This window comes from Quercus suber, unplaced genomic scaffold, assembly GCF_002906115.3.
Source record: "Quercus suber isolate HL8 unplaced genomic scaffold, Cork oak 2.0 scaffold_647, whole genome shotgun sequence".
In the NCBI taxonomy this organism is placed as follows: domain Eukaryota; kingdom Viridiplantae; phylum Streptophyta; class Magnoliopsida; order Fagales; family Fagaceae; genus Quercus; species Quercus suber.
Genome location: NW_027070088.1, coordinates 211,407 through 226,217, shown reverse-complemented (window position 1 = coordinate 226,217; position 14,811 = coordinate 211,407).

Here is a 14,811-nt window from a genome sequence, read left to right as displayed (position 1 = left end):
TTAATGTTTTTGGTTTTTAGCTTAGGAATTGAAATCAAGTATTATATTGCCTGCATTTTTGTCAATTATTTAAAAATGCTTAAATCCTTGTAATTTGTATTCAATGGGCTTATTATTAGGTTCCTAATGATGAAAGTTTAAATCTTTGTGAGCTATTTGACCAAAACATGAATGTTCAATACACTGAAAGCCTTTCACAGAAAAATTTTGACAACATATGATTCCATTTGGAGGTAATTACATAATATTGACTTTAAAGACTTCTTGTTGATGTGTTGTTAAAAAGGCATGCTTTTATTGTGTTGAATGATTCATATCAAGTCACTCCTTAGATATAGAAGAAACTAAATGGGTAGCACAAACGATCAAATTCTTAATTATACAAAATTTACTTTTTTAGAATTCCAATTGTCCTAGCATCCCTAGAAATTGCTACAGATGCAGATCATTAGCCATGAAGTTTGTTATTTATAATTTATATAATGAAATTGGTTCTTTAATCTTAGTCTTTTTGGATTTAATTTGTAGTCGCTTCAGTTACATGTTTTTTTTAATAACTTGCATTACTTCCATAACTCAACTGAAAACAATAACAGCTCATTACTGCGCTTTGGGTATGTCTATATATGTTGTGATTGAATTTTTGTTTGATGGTGAGCTTGTGTGTGTCCTTTGTGTAAATTTGTAATTATGGTTATAGCTTTTTTTTTTGGATTTGAAACCAATGAATGGTGGTTGGATGGGCTTTTCATGTATTAGTGTAAAAAAATTTGCAATGGATGAGTGTATTAATCTTCTTCTTGTTTTTTCCCTTGGGCTTTTCATGTACTCCTATGTTTTTTCAAATTCAATTTCATCATTAAAATCAAACATACAAGTTTTAAAAACTTGAAGAAGAGAAGATCCATCTTTCATCAAATTCCCCAAATTTTTTATCCCATTTTACATTATGTGCCAAGTACATAATTCATGGTAAGTGTTAGGCATTACCTCATTCAATGCATTTGCCATTACAAGATCTTGATCTGTAAAAATTGTTTCAAATCTTTTACCTACGTGTGCAACTAGAAAGCTTTCAAAAAGCCATTTAAATGATTCCATTGTATCATCATATAAGAGAGCAGCCCCAAAAACCATTTACCCTTTATGATGATTGAAACCAGTAAACAGCCTTAATGGTCTTAGCTCTTTATCAGTACCATATGTAGTGTCGAATGTCACCACATCACCAAAATTAACATAATCAATAACCATTCTAGCATCAACCCATATTGAAATGATGGATTTTTAGTCAATTGTTCCAAAAAGTACACTAATAAACATACAACTTAATCATATATCAAGTATTTTTGTCGTTTTGTTCTAAGATAATTTTTTTTATCAAGCTCAGTGAATCCAAGATTAGCTCTCCCACCAACCTCTCTACTCATTAACTCATGTGCTGCTTTTGGCTTGATTCTAGAAGAGGATGCTAACTCAATCAATCCTGCATGAACTTCTGAATTTTTTCGTTGGTATCTCATCATATAAACTGTTTCTGATAAATGAAGGGTGTGATTATGTTCTCTAACAAAATCAAACACTTTATACTTTCCAATTTCTCGCACTAATGAAACATATAGCTTTACAGGACAATTAGTGCTTGTATAATCTCAATTACAAGTGTGAATGATATCTTCTTTTTCTGTACCTCGATTGCCTTGCTTTGCACATACGAATCCCCTTGATATTACCTTTCCATCCTTCTTACTTTTATTTATGTAATGTTTTCTAACATCAAAGCCCATTTGCCTTCCATATTTTACCCAAAAGGCTCATGCATCTTCTGATGTATCAAATTCCATACCAGCACTAAGATTCAAATATGCATTGACATCCATGTTTTGAGAGAATTCTCTCGCCACACTATGCAGTGAATTAAAGAATACTCCTATAATTAACAAATGTACAAAATATCTACTATTATAAATATAGAAGAATGAATGTTTTTCATTGAAAATAAAAACTGAAAATTTGTATACCAATATTGTGCTTATCATATATAAGAAATACAACAAAACAATATATGACCATGAGAGATGATGACCTAATTGATAAAGGACAGTTTCAAGCTAAAATTTCTTAAAAAACTGTTTAAGTGTATCATACCTATACAAAGACAAACATTCAATTATCAAAATTTTCTATCCCTATGACAGTAAATTTTTATCACTAAATTATGACTACAAACTTGAAATGCAAAGACTAAAACACTACAATTTAAACATATCTAGGACCTAAAAGCATAGAATTCAACCAATGTAACATCTAACTAAGTAAAATAGGGATTTTAGCTATATCCCTTGTATCACTGACCAACCATTTCTTTAATTTTGCTAGACCATATATCACATATCCATTTGAAAATGTGCAATATTCAAGTTGCAGCAAAAAAAACTACCCAAAAATTTTCCTCAAAACAAAAACTAAATAATGATTCCAGGGTGAAATATATATCACTAGTAGAACTAAAATCAAATCCCAACCATCCTGACCCCTGACCCAACTCTCCTCTTACCCAAAAAATAATTTTTATTTTGACTCAATGTAGACAAAAGAGAAAACTCACCTCCTTGAGTTGTTTGATGTCAGAAGTTTGATGTCAGAAGCAACCTAGGAATCAAAGCTGGACCCGCGGTGACTGTGCCAAATGAGATTTTGGGGATTTTTCGATGATACAATGGCCAAGCACTGTCGGAACCACCGATCTGGTTATTGGTTGTGTCACTTCAGAGAGAGCTGCACTCCTTAAGAGTTGAGACAGCTTCACACTTGGAGGCAGAGAAAGAGGGACAATGTGAGTTTAAGTGTTTGGGGGTTAAGAAATTTTAGATGGTAAGATGCAATTTTTTTCTTTGTTTTAGTTGACCGGTCTGAGTTGGGTATGCTGGTAGCAGTGACAACTGGTTGAGGGAGAGGTGGAAAGCAATTGCAGAAGAGGGCAGCTACATAGGAGAAAGAGAAATTTGGGGGCCATTTGGTATGGTAATTTAAGCAACACTTTTCAGTTTTTAAACAACATTACACGTATTTTCACACACTTTTTCACTCACACATATGTCCAAAAAATACAAACAACGTTACTAGAACAATGTTACCTAACGCCCCCTTGATTTTATGGAGTATGAACTCAGACCCATAATAAGCACAAAAGAAATGGCAGGTTTTGAAAAATTTTAAGGGTGAAAGGGTCTTTTTCATATTTGGTGAGGTGTCTAAAGAATGAGCCATTAGATTAAATAGAAGGCTAAGATTTGTGCTATTGATTTTATGGAATATGAACTCAAACCCATAAGAGCATCCACAACAGTGGTGTTAAAAATTTAGCTATTTGGCACCACAAAAAGTTACTTTATCTATTTTACTTACTTTATAAAACATCTAGTAGCAATGGATTTATTTTAACTTTCAACTCAACAAAATAATATAAACATCACAATAAAATAATATATCTTTTACATCATTTTATTAATTTCTTTCTTTCTCTTTCTCAAAAAAAAAAAAAAAAAAGAAAAAAAAAAAGATCTTTCTCTATATCTCACATCGTGCCTCACTCTCCACTCTAAAAAAAAAACTTCTCATTTCTCTCCTCTCCACTCCCACTTCTCTCTATCTCATTGCCGCTCTCTCCTTCCCACCTATCACCATCCCGAACCTTTCCTCGCTGGCACCAGAGACAAAATCATCGAAGCTCTCGAGGATCCTGTGGGTTGTGCGTTGTGCCAACGCAGGTTTATGGGTTGTGATTTTTGATGTGGGTTTGTGTTTTATGGTGGTTGTATGGAATTTGGACCGGCATTGCTTCGATCCTTCTCTCTACTCTATCTTTGTGGGTTTGTGTTTTGTGTTTTGTGGAGTTTTGTGATGTAGGTTTGGTGGAACGACGTTGCTGGTGGTTCGATCCGATGTTTTTCTAGTGGTTGGGTGTCTGATTCGGTGGGTTTTATATGGATTTTATGAGCACCACCGCTGGCGAGCTGGCCAACGAAGCAAAGAGGAGATGAGGGATGCCGGAGAGAGAGAAAGAAAGAAAAAAGAGAAAATATTATTTTAATGAGAGAAGAGAGAGAAGTTTAATAAATTTTTTCTTTTTTTTTTTAGCTTCTTGCTACAATGCACAGCCGTAAATAGCTATGCACTATAGCAAGAAGCTAAAAAAATTTAGCTATGGCTCCACTATTGTAACATGCATTTTTGTGCTTTGGTGAAGCTAAATTAGCTATATAACTATTTAGCTTCACTACAGCTAATGCTCTAATAAGCACAGAAGAAATGGCAGTCTTTGAAAAATTTTAAGGGTGAAAGGGTCTTTTCCATACTTGGTGAGGTGTCAAAAGAATGAGCCATTAGATTAAATAGAAGGCTGAGATTTGTGCTATTGCACAGGATGGGATCTCAATCCCTATCTCCATGTACAAGTACATTACAAAGTCTGATACCAAACCTTGCAAAGCAATAAAGGTGAATCCAACTAACAAGTAACGGTGTGTATGAGTCGGGTTGGGTCCTGTTAAGAGGATTGTTTTCCCCAACCCACCATGGTGTGTTAAAAAAAATTCAACCCAACCCAACCCACATGGGTCAAGTTGGGTCGGATTGAACCCATGGGTAAACAATTTTTCTACTACTATTATTATTAAATTTAGCAGAAAAATATATAATTATAAATATATTAAAAAAAACCCAAAGATTAGTATCAACGTAACTCCTTAAAGGCAAACAACACTAATGACTAAATAACAATAGTAATTTACTAGGGTTGATGTGAACTAATTGACTTTTATATAAGATAGAAAGAGCTGGTTATTTAAACAAAAAATTTATTAGTTATATAATATCTATTAAATATATGGGTGGGGCGGGTCGGGTTTGCTGAGTTTGAAATTTTATAACCTAAACCTAATCCAACCCACTATCAAAAAAAAATTTGTAACCCAACCCAACTCACCAAGCCTTAAAAATCGACCTAACACAACGGATTGGGTTGGGTCGAGTAGGTTTTGACGAGTTGACGGGTTGGCTACGCACCCCTGCTAACAAGTTACAACACAATCCCCGATACAAAAGATTCCCAATTCCTTGTCAATTTATCAAAAGCAACAAATAATACCCCCTTCAAAGTTCATTTGACAAGAGAATACAAAAAGAATCATGCAAGTCTCAATAGTACACAGTACACACCAAAAACTGATGGTTAAACCCCTAAGCAACACACAAACAATCCCAATTGAGATCCTTTGGATCCTAGAGGAATCCAGTCCATTTATTGCTTGTACTTTTTTCTCTGGTCTCTTTTTTTTTACCAGCTTTTTTTTTTTCTTTTAATAGGCTAAGAATGTATTGATCCTTTGTGATAAATTAATTGATTAATTAGCCAAGTTTATTAATTAATCAATTTAACATGCAAGATGCATGGTAGCACAAACAAATCACCAATTAAATTAAGTATGCAGCGGAAAATAAATTGACATAGTGATTTGTTTATGAGTGGAGAAAATCTACCCAGCAAAAACCCCACCGGGTAATTTTAAGGTCACCACTCCCAATAATCCACTATTATCAAAACAAGCAATTACAAGTAAAGGAATCTCAGTACCTTATACCAATCTACAGTTAAATCATTACCCCAATACTCGATTGGACTTGTTCTGTAGTGACAATCTCTACTTTTCAATGCATAGCTCTCAGTGCGTGACTAACCAATTGCGCAGACCCCAATACGTGACTGGATCACCAACTTGAGAAGGATGTTGGCTGCAAAGTTCTTCTATTCATCACACAATGAAGATTATGAAGTTGCTTGATCAAAAAACCTTATGGTGTACAAACACAGCAACTTCTTCAAGAGAAATAAGAGCTTGGACAAACTAGGTTTCCGGTCACACTTTACTTCACACTTGTGGAATTGTGCTCTTGTGCAAATGTGCAACCTTTTATGGTCATTAAAATAATCATTATACATGTTTAGGGTTGTGAGAAAAGAAAGCCCGAACATACACTCACGGATTGGATGAAAAACTGAGTTTCATAAACCTCGATAAATCGCCATCTATCAAGCTAGCTATCGAGCCACGGACTACAGTAGCTTTTAAACCTCGATAAATGTTAGCTGTCGAGATTTAAAATCCAGCACTTCATTACTTGATTCTTGGACAGACTTGCATCGCTTTAAAACTTGAATTTGCACCTTTATTTCTTGAAGCACTAAACACATCCTAGATCTATCCAATTATAAGTAAAGTCCGTTTTGTCAAAGGATTAGCCAATTACATAAAATAGTGACATTTGTACCTGACATTGAATCACATATGTCCTAACATTTTTTTTTCTCCAGTCTCCACCCGATTTTAATGAAATTAGTGATATGTTCTTCTATGACTATGAAGAGCTTCTACATTATGAATTGCAGCATTCCATGATCAAAACGTTTGTAATGTTAGGTTCTAAGGAATTAGGAACTAATATATTAGAACTTCATTTTGTAATATTGGCAAACCATGATCAAAACGTTTTGGTCTTGTTTAGACTTGCTCGAAGCATATGTTTTTTTATGTAAAGTTGGAATCGAGTTGCTACAGGGTTTACTGTGTAAAACTGCCTAACTCGATCAATCGAGAATTAGACTCGACCGATCGAAAGTCGTGTAGATTGACTTTTCTATAGAATTTCCAACTCAACCTAAGCCCGTTTAACGTGTAGAACTTTAAGTTTTGTCTTTAGTATAAAAGAGAAAACCCTAGCCACGTTTTGAGGTTGCTCTTTATGCTGTGTGTGTGAATCTTCTATGAGATCTGGAGGTGTTTACCTTCACACATACTTAGGGTTTCCAAGATTCAAGATTATGTTAAGAACTTGGTGATCATTCAATTTCAAATTCAAGAGTTTAAAGATACACAAGTGGGAGTGCTTGTACTTGCTAGGAATCTAAGAAAGAAGTAGTCCGTGGACTCGGAGCTGCCACTTGGTCATGGTAGTAAGTTTCCTACTCGAGATAGCAATAGGATGTTAGTGGCCTAAGTCACTATTGTGTAAACTTCAATTCTTTCATAGTGAATTCGGCTTACCTTGAGGATAGCTAGGTTAAATCCTCCTTAGGTTTTTTACCGGTTTGGTTTTCCTAAGTTATCATATCTTTGTGTTCTTTATTTTCTGCACTTTACATTGATATGATTTATCTATGTTAATCTAGAACTGCATAATTTGACTAAGTAATCACTTGGCTAATTAACTAGGTTAATCTGGTTGTGTTTTAAGAAGTCTAAAAACAAACACTTATCAATATATTTGAGGAATAATCATTCAATTCTTCCTCTACTTGTAAACTTCTTAATTGTAACATATACATATATGATATAACGTATTATTTAAAAAGTAACCAATAAAAATAAAAACAAGATAACATTTTTAACAATTAGAAGTTCAAATATTCAAGAAAATCAAGATAATAGAAACCTAAGGAATATAAAGAACGAACTTCCAATTTTTGCACAAAACTCTCATGAATAAATATATCAACAAACTAGGATGCTCAGCCCCCTCCAAATGTGTGTATATTAGCTTGAATTGATTTGCCAAAATTCATCAATATCGTAATATATTATTTTAAGATAAACAAAATTGTCATGGAAGTAAAGAAGAGACACACAATACTGGCATTTCCGGTACATCGCCTTAAAGTTATACAACTCACAACATCTTGATTAAGTACTAATAAAATACAAAGAGGGTGAACAAATACAACGAAATCATCCAACAGCTTAGCACCACTTCTTGCCAGTGCATTTGCACAGTTGTTTGTCTCTTTATATATAGGATTGCTTCACCATGCATTAGGAATCCTGCTCAGAAGCAACCAAGAATCATCAAGAGGAGAAAGAGAAAGCCCATCTCTATGACCTATGGAGTAGGCAAAACCCTTAACCCACTCACCAAGATGATTGATGATTCCTAATAATAAGCCAACCACTACCTGCCAAGCCATGATTCCCAAGAGAAAAGCCATCAATATTTAAGTTTGATTTGTTGACATTCTAAAATAATTCTTCACCTAAACAAGCTTAGAGCATCATTATCTAGGCTGGTAGAACTCATAATATGCTATACTTTAACACAGGGACGAAACTAGGATTCGAAGTCGAGAAGGGCAAATATAATTTTCTTGAGGGGGCAAATATAATTTTTCTTGGGCTTATTTTCTAAAATCTAAAATATATACCTACTATTTAATATTTTAAAAAATTTGGGGGGGGGGGGGGTGGGGGGAGGGTAGGGGGCCACAACCCCTCTCAGCTTGTACATGGTTTCGTCCCGGCTTTAACATCAAAGCATAAAAAACATGCATTACTCAAGCTTCTAATTGTAAAAATTTTTACAATCTTGCTACAATACCGCCTTATTTGTATGACGTTACTCGTAGCATATTGTAAAATATTATATTATTTTTTTCTGTCTTTATCAACTACTTAATTCTGTCTCTTTTATTTTTTTTCTCTAATTCTCTCTCTTTCCTTCAGTCCTCACTCTTTACTCCCTTTCTCACATCTCTCTCTCTCTTTCAAAGCTTGCCACTAAAGCTGGGTTGGATTCGGAATGGTCACGACATGGCGGAGATTGGTGTGGTCACGGCATGATTACAGTGTGGCGAGTGGGTTCCGATGGGTTGTTTTATTTTTTGCTATGAATTTTTCACATTTGGGTTCAGATGGGTTAGATTTTGGATTCTGATGGGGTTGATTTGGATTTGGATTTGGATTGGTTGGTTGGGTTGGTGTGGTGAGCAATGGTTGTGGTGTGGTGGGCAGTGGGTTGTTTGATTGATTTTGTTATGGGTTTGCTGGGTTTTGGTGAGTATTTTGTGGGGCTTTTTTTTAGGTTTTTGGTTCTGATGGGATTTTGGTGGATAGTGGGCAGTGGTGGTGGCATGGTGGTGATTAGGTTGTTTGGTTGTTGAGAGAGTGACAAAGAGGCCTGACAAAAATTAGAAAGTGAAGAAAGATAGATAATTTGTTTATTATTTTTTTGTATAATTTATATTATTTTAATCTATTGTATTTTAAAATAAATGTTGCGATGTTAAATGTATTGTAAAATGGTATGATATGGTATAATAGATAAACTAACCTTTGAGATGGTAAAATATAATATATTTTAGATTATGGATACTAATGCTCTTATACAATCTAAGTCATGTTGAAATCCCATTACTTGTCATCATTTATATAAACTCTAACATACTACATTCTTTGAAAAGAAAGTACAATTTGTTGTGAGTTTTTAATAACTTATCCACTTCAACACCCCTCATGTAATCCAAGAAAAGCTAAATACAATCCCTGAAAAGAAAATTTAATTTGTAACTTAGGGGGTTTGGCTCTATGTAAAATATTTTCAAAATGTAAACATAAAAGAAAATATTTTATTTAATGCATGGATTTATCGAAATTGTCAGTAGGCAACTTTGGACATCTATGCTACAATCCAAACTGTTGCATTACTCTTTCTAGATGAAAATAATCCATATATGTTTTCCTGAAAGACACCATGGATGCAAATAATTATCATAAGATATCCGAACAATTTGCATTTCCAATTACAATGATTATGTTATAAAATTATAATCGATCAAGACAATTGCATTAGTAATAAATTAATCATTGATGAATTGTGACAACATATATCACCTGTTTAGTATGATGTGTGTTGTAATAAGAATAGTATGCACATAGAACGTGCGTTGGTGTATGAGTAAAAGTTCTCTTGGTCGCCCACATATACACAATAAATGATTGCCACTGATTTTAAGTTTTAGAAGTATTAAAGATAAACGTTATGATATACAATTTTGTATAGAAATAGAAAGTCAATAATATACCTACAACCATAAGGGTCATCGCCATTTAAATTCGTTGGATTTATTAGAATTGGAGTCAGATATGGAAGAGATACCCATGCCCATAATTTTAATATGAAAACAAGGCCCACAACCTCCGTGCTTTTTTAATAACAACATAACACATTTCTTTATATATAGAAAAGCAAGGTGGCACTATCCCAACTATATTCCCCAACTTCACCAAAGTTCAATAACAGTTGGGAAAAGTAGCAGTGCAATTTACTTTGGTTCTTATTTCCAAATAGTAAAGCCAAAATCCAAAACATGTATGCCCTTGCATACTATTGGATTGTTACCAAATTGGCACCCTACTAGGTTTGAAAATGTATTGTGTACCCAAGTCATTTTAAGTCTGCCATAGTCTAATGCCATTTCAGGGGGGTCTAACCCCAAGTAAATTTTGAGAAATGGTTCCCAGTCCAAATCTTGTCATGATTGCTATATCATGTAGGGTGATCGTCATTTCACAAGTAAGTAGGTGAAATGTATGGTTTCCGATCACCACCACTCCACCATAGTAGTGATAAACCCCAATCAAGATCTATATGCGGTAGGCGAGTGACACAATATAGTTTACATTTATGCAAATATGGGGCAATACACTCACCTAATTGCTTGGGAAGTGCAAACCTTTGGTGTCGCACTCGTAAAGTGGAAACCTGAAATTAAAAAAAAAAAAAAAAAAAAAAAAAAAAAAAAAAAAAAGAACAACGTTATATTGGTAATTTTGAATTTATTTTCATATAAATTGAATAATTGTAAATATTATTAGAACATTAATAAATTTTGATCTCCCAACATACATTGCCTTCCAAAGCATCATTAGAGATATGATGTTGTTGAGTTAGCAGAGAAAGATCAAATGGTCCAAGCTCCATTTCCAATATATCTTGTATTAAATGCTACAATTAGTTAAAAAAAAATGAATATAAGGATGCTTTGACAACATTTATTACCTCCATATCAGTAGAAAATTGTCTATAAATCAAACTCAATTAACTTCTTTTTTTTTTTTTTTTTGGACAGAGAAAACCTCTATGATTTTAAAGTAATATGAAGATACTTTGGCAACATCCATTACCTTTATATCAGCAGCAATAGTAGTAGGTTCTTTTCTTTTCTTTTTTTTAACTAGCATGTTATTTTTGGCTTTTATGTTTTTGTATTGTAGTCTAATTAAAATAATTAAAAAATAAAATAAATTATAATGATGTGTACATTTTTGAATCTTGCAAAGTTCATTTGTCAAAATTATAAAAAGTTAAATTAAAGTCAAAAGTTTTGGTTTTATATTATATATAGATAAAGATAATACACATATTGACTAAGTCTTTTGGCTGAATATTGCAAAAAATCAAGTTTATTTGTGATATGGGTTCTATTCAAAATTATTTAGGAAATTGAGGAAAGAGAGTGAATTTCGACAACACCATTGTCGAAATTCTAACAAAAAGTACGAGAGAGAAAAGAGGGAGAAAATTTTGAATTTCGGTAATCTTATTTTCGAAATTCTTGCTGCTCGAAACTCTGCCCAAGTGAAGTGCTAGGTGAAGTGCCCGAAATGCTAGGTGGAGTGCCTGAAAGGGAAACCAATTGTGGCAACCAAGTTGCCGAAATTGTACCGGAGTAAGGAGAGAGAAAATAGGAATTGTGGCAACCAAGTTGCTGAAATCTTGGGGAGGAAATTAATGCAATAATTTTGGCAATGGATTGGTGGAAAAAATTTTTTGTGGCAATTGATTTGTGGCCATGGAATTGCTGAAACTAGTGGAGGAATTTAATAGTAATTTTGGCAATGAAGTTGATGAAAATGAGAGGAAAAAAAATTTACGGCAATGGAATTGCCAAAATGGAAGGTAAAAAAAAATAAATGTGGCAATTAATTTGCAGCAATGTTGTTGCCAGAATGGAAGGAAAAAAAAAATTGTGGCAATGGAGTTGCTGAAAATTGGAGGAGAGAAAGAGAGATAGGGAGAGAAAGAGAGAGAATTGTCTAGATAAAAAAAAATATTTTGGATTCTTATTCTAAAAAGTACATGTGTACATATTCTTATTCTTTTCATGTGTTAGTAGTTTTTTTTTTTTTTTTTTACCAAAGCAGTTTGGTTTGTGTGTATGTCATGTTCTTTTATTTCGTATTGTAAAAGTATTCTTTGCATGATTTGCCCTATGAAACAAATAATGATAGATTCAAGTACATTGATTCTTATTCTTATAAAAAAAGTACATAGATTCTTATTCAATGCTAGATTCCTGTCCGTGCATGAGAGAAAATTATGGAAGAAAAAAATGATTGATGTGCACACTATAAACCAAAAAAAAAAAAAAAAAAAACAAAGAAACTGAGATTTTTGCAGAGATTCTTTGCAGTGAATATATGTTTATAGTTAAGTAATTTGTTTGTATCAGAGTGTCCCATCTTGGTCTGTGTTGTGTTGTATTTGGTCAATTAGTATATCTAGTTATACAGTTTAAAATCTAAGAATTCAACTTATATGAAACTTGCATCCAATTTAAACAACACTAATTTTACTAAAATTTCCACGATTCTTATTTTCTACTCTTTTACCCCTAAAAATTCCATCAGCCTTATTCTCCACTCTTATACCCCTCATAATTCTACCAACCATTTTCAATTCATGTGTGCCATACATTATACAAACAAATATAAGGAACAACACTTGCAAATATATATTTGTTCTTTATCTCTTACAAGGTGAGTCACATCTCTTAAGTAGTTACTTTTCTTTTTATAATATTCATATTGATATGTTTTAGGGGCATAACTAAACATGAAAATCTTGTTTTTGTTAAATTATTTGTTCATGCAAATCTTGTTTTTGTATTATATGCTTTGCAACATAAACTGATTTGTATGATATGTTTTAAATTATTTGTCCATAAATTCTTACCTAAAATTTCATATAGCAAAAATATATTTCAAAATTGACATAAATTTTCCTTAAAGAAATACTTACTTTGTTAGCCTATAATATAAATGTATGCTATGAGAAAAAACCAAAAAAAAAAAAAGGTTAGCATATGCTCATAAATCTTAAAATCTAAGTTTTAGGTATAATAATAATAATAAAGAAAATTGTACGATATTAGAAATATTTATCTATTATCGTATGGATGCATGAGAACATTATATAATATGTCTTGTTTTAGAAGAAGCAAAATGAAAAGCTACATAAAATAATTAACGTAACCATAACGAATCCTTCTAAATGTTAATGTTATGCTAAGTTACTTAAGAAGAGGGAAACAAAAAATTATTTTAATTACTATGATGGACAGTAACAAATTATCAGTGAACCAATCCTCTTTAATAGAATTCTCTCAGCTCTAGCTATTTAAACATAGAATATTTTTAATGAATTACCTTCTTGTATTGCATTTTAATGATTGTGTAGTGTTAATATATTAATACTATTGTTATGTTTTAGTGTAGATGGCAGAAAAGTTGTTCATTTTTCTCATCCATTACGGTGGAATAATTAAACATGGCGAAAATAGGGTTTATTATGAAGGGTCACCTCCTTCTATGCTTCCATTAAGCCGAGGTGTTACATTTGAAGATCTATGTGATGGAGCAGCATCCACGCTTTATATAAACAGAGAAGATTCAAAACTTACTATTTGGTATAGATTTCCTTTTCAATGTCATCCACATCCTGTGATTTATCAACAAGTTTTAGTAGAAGATGATAATGGTGTCAATGCAATATTCGATATGTTAGGCTACCAATATGGATTTGTAGATGTAGAGTTGTACATGAGTGTAGAGCCCATAAGAAGCCACTGAGATGTTTCTTCCATTCAATATGCCAACAAAGGACTGAGTGCATCATTTAGTTATTCACATGGCGGGCATTTTCATGATCCATATGCCACTCATATTGGTCATTATTCTGAAGATGCGGCTCATTTCCCAATCAACATTGGTGGTGCTGACTATCATGCTCCATATACCCATGTTGCAACTGAGGACCAACATGTTCCTTTTTGGCCAATGAACACCAATGATGCTGACTATGATAATCCAATTGAACATGTTGCCCCAGAGACTACTTGTTTTGAGTTTAAAGCTCAGTATGACCAAACCACCACTCAGAGAGCTGCTAATGATCCTAATGATACACACCGCATAGCTGCTGCTACTCAAAATGCAGTCCATACATTATCAAAAAGGATGCGGGCCATGGATAGTGATGACCAACTTGATAACGATGAGATCCTTGATGATGTTGGAGATGAATAGAAGCTTCCCAATGAACCTAATCATGGAAGTAGTCCAACAATGACATTCCATCAAACTTCATAACTAAGCTTTTCACAGAACACGTGGGATAATATGATTGATCCAACCCCACCATTTGAAAAGCCCATTCAAAGTACTTAGGACCCTACCCAAGAGTTTTATGTGGGCTTGCTTTTTGCTGATAAGGATGAACTATAAACTGCCGTTAAACAATTTCACATCAAGAGAAACCAAACATTTAGTCTAAAAGAGTTAGATCCAGCATGTTGGACTGTAAGGTGCAAACATTGTTCTTGGTGTCTTCAAGCATGCTTCCGAGCTACACATGGGTTCTTTGAGGTTAGGAAATACAATGGTTCACACACATGTACAGAGTCCATGCTCACATAAGATCACGAGCAATTAAACACCCATATTATTGAGAAAGAGTTTAAGGACGTTGTCAAAAATGATCACACCATAAAGATTTCTTCGCTTCAACAGACTGTTTACAATAAGTACCAATAGCGACCTTTTTATTTTAAGATGTGGGAGGCGAAACAAAAGGCAATTGATAGAGCATTTGGTGATTGGGACAAATCTTACCAATTATTGCCAAAATAGTTTAAAGCTTTGA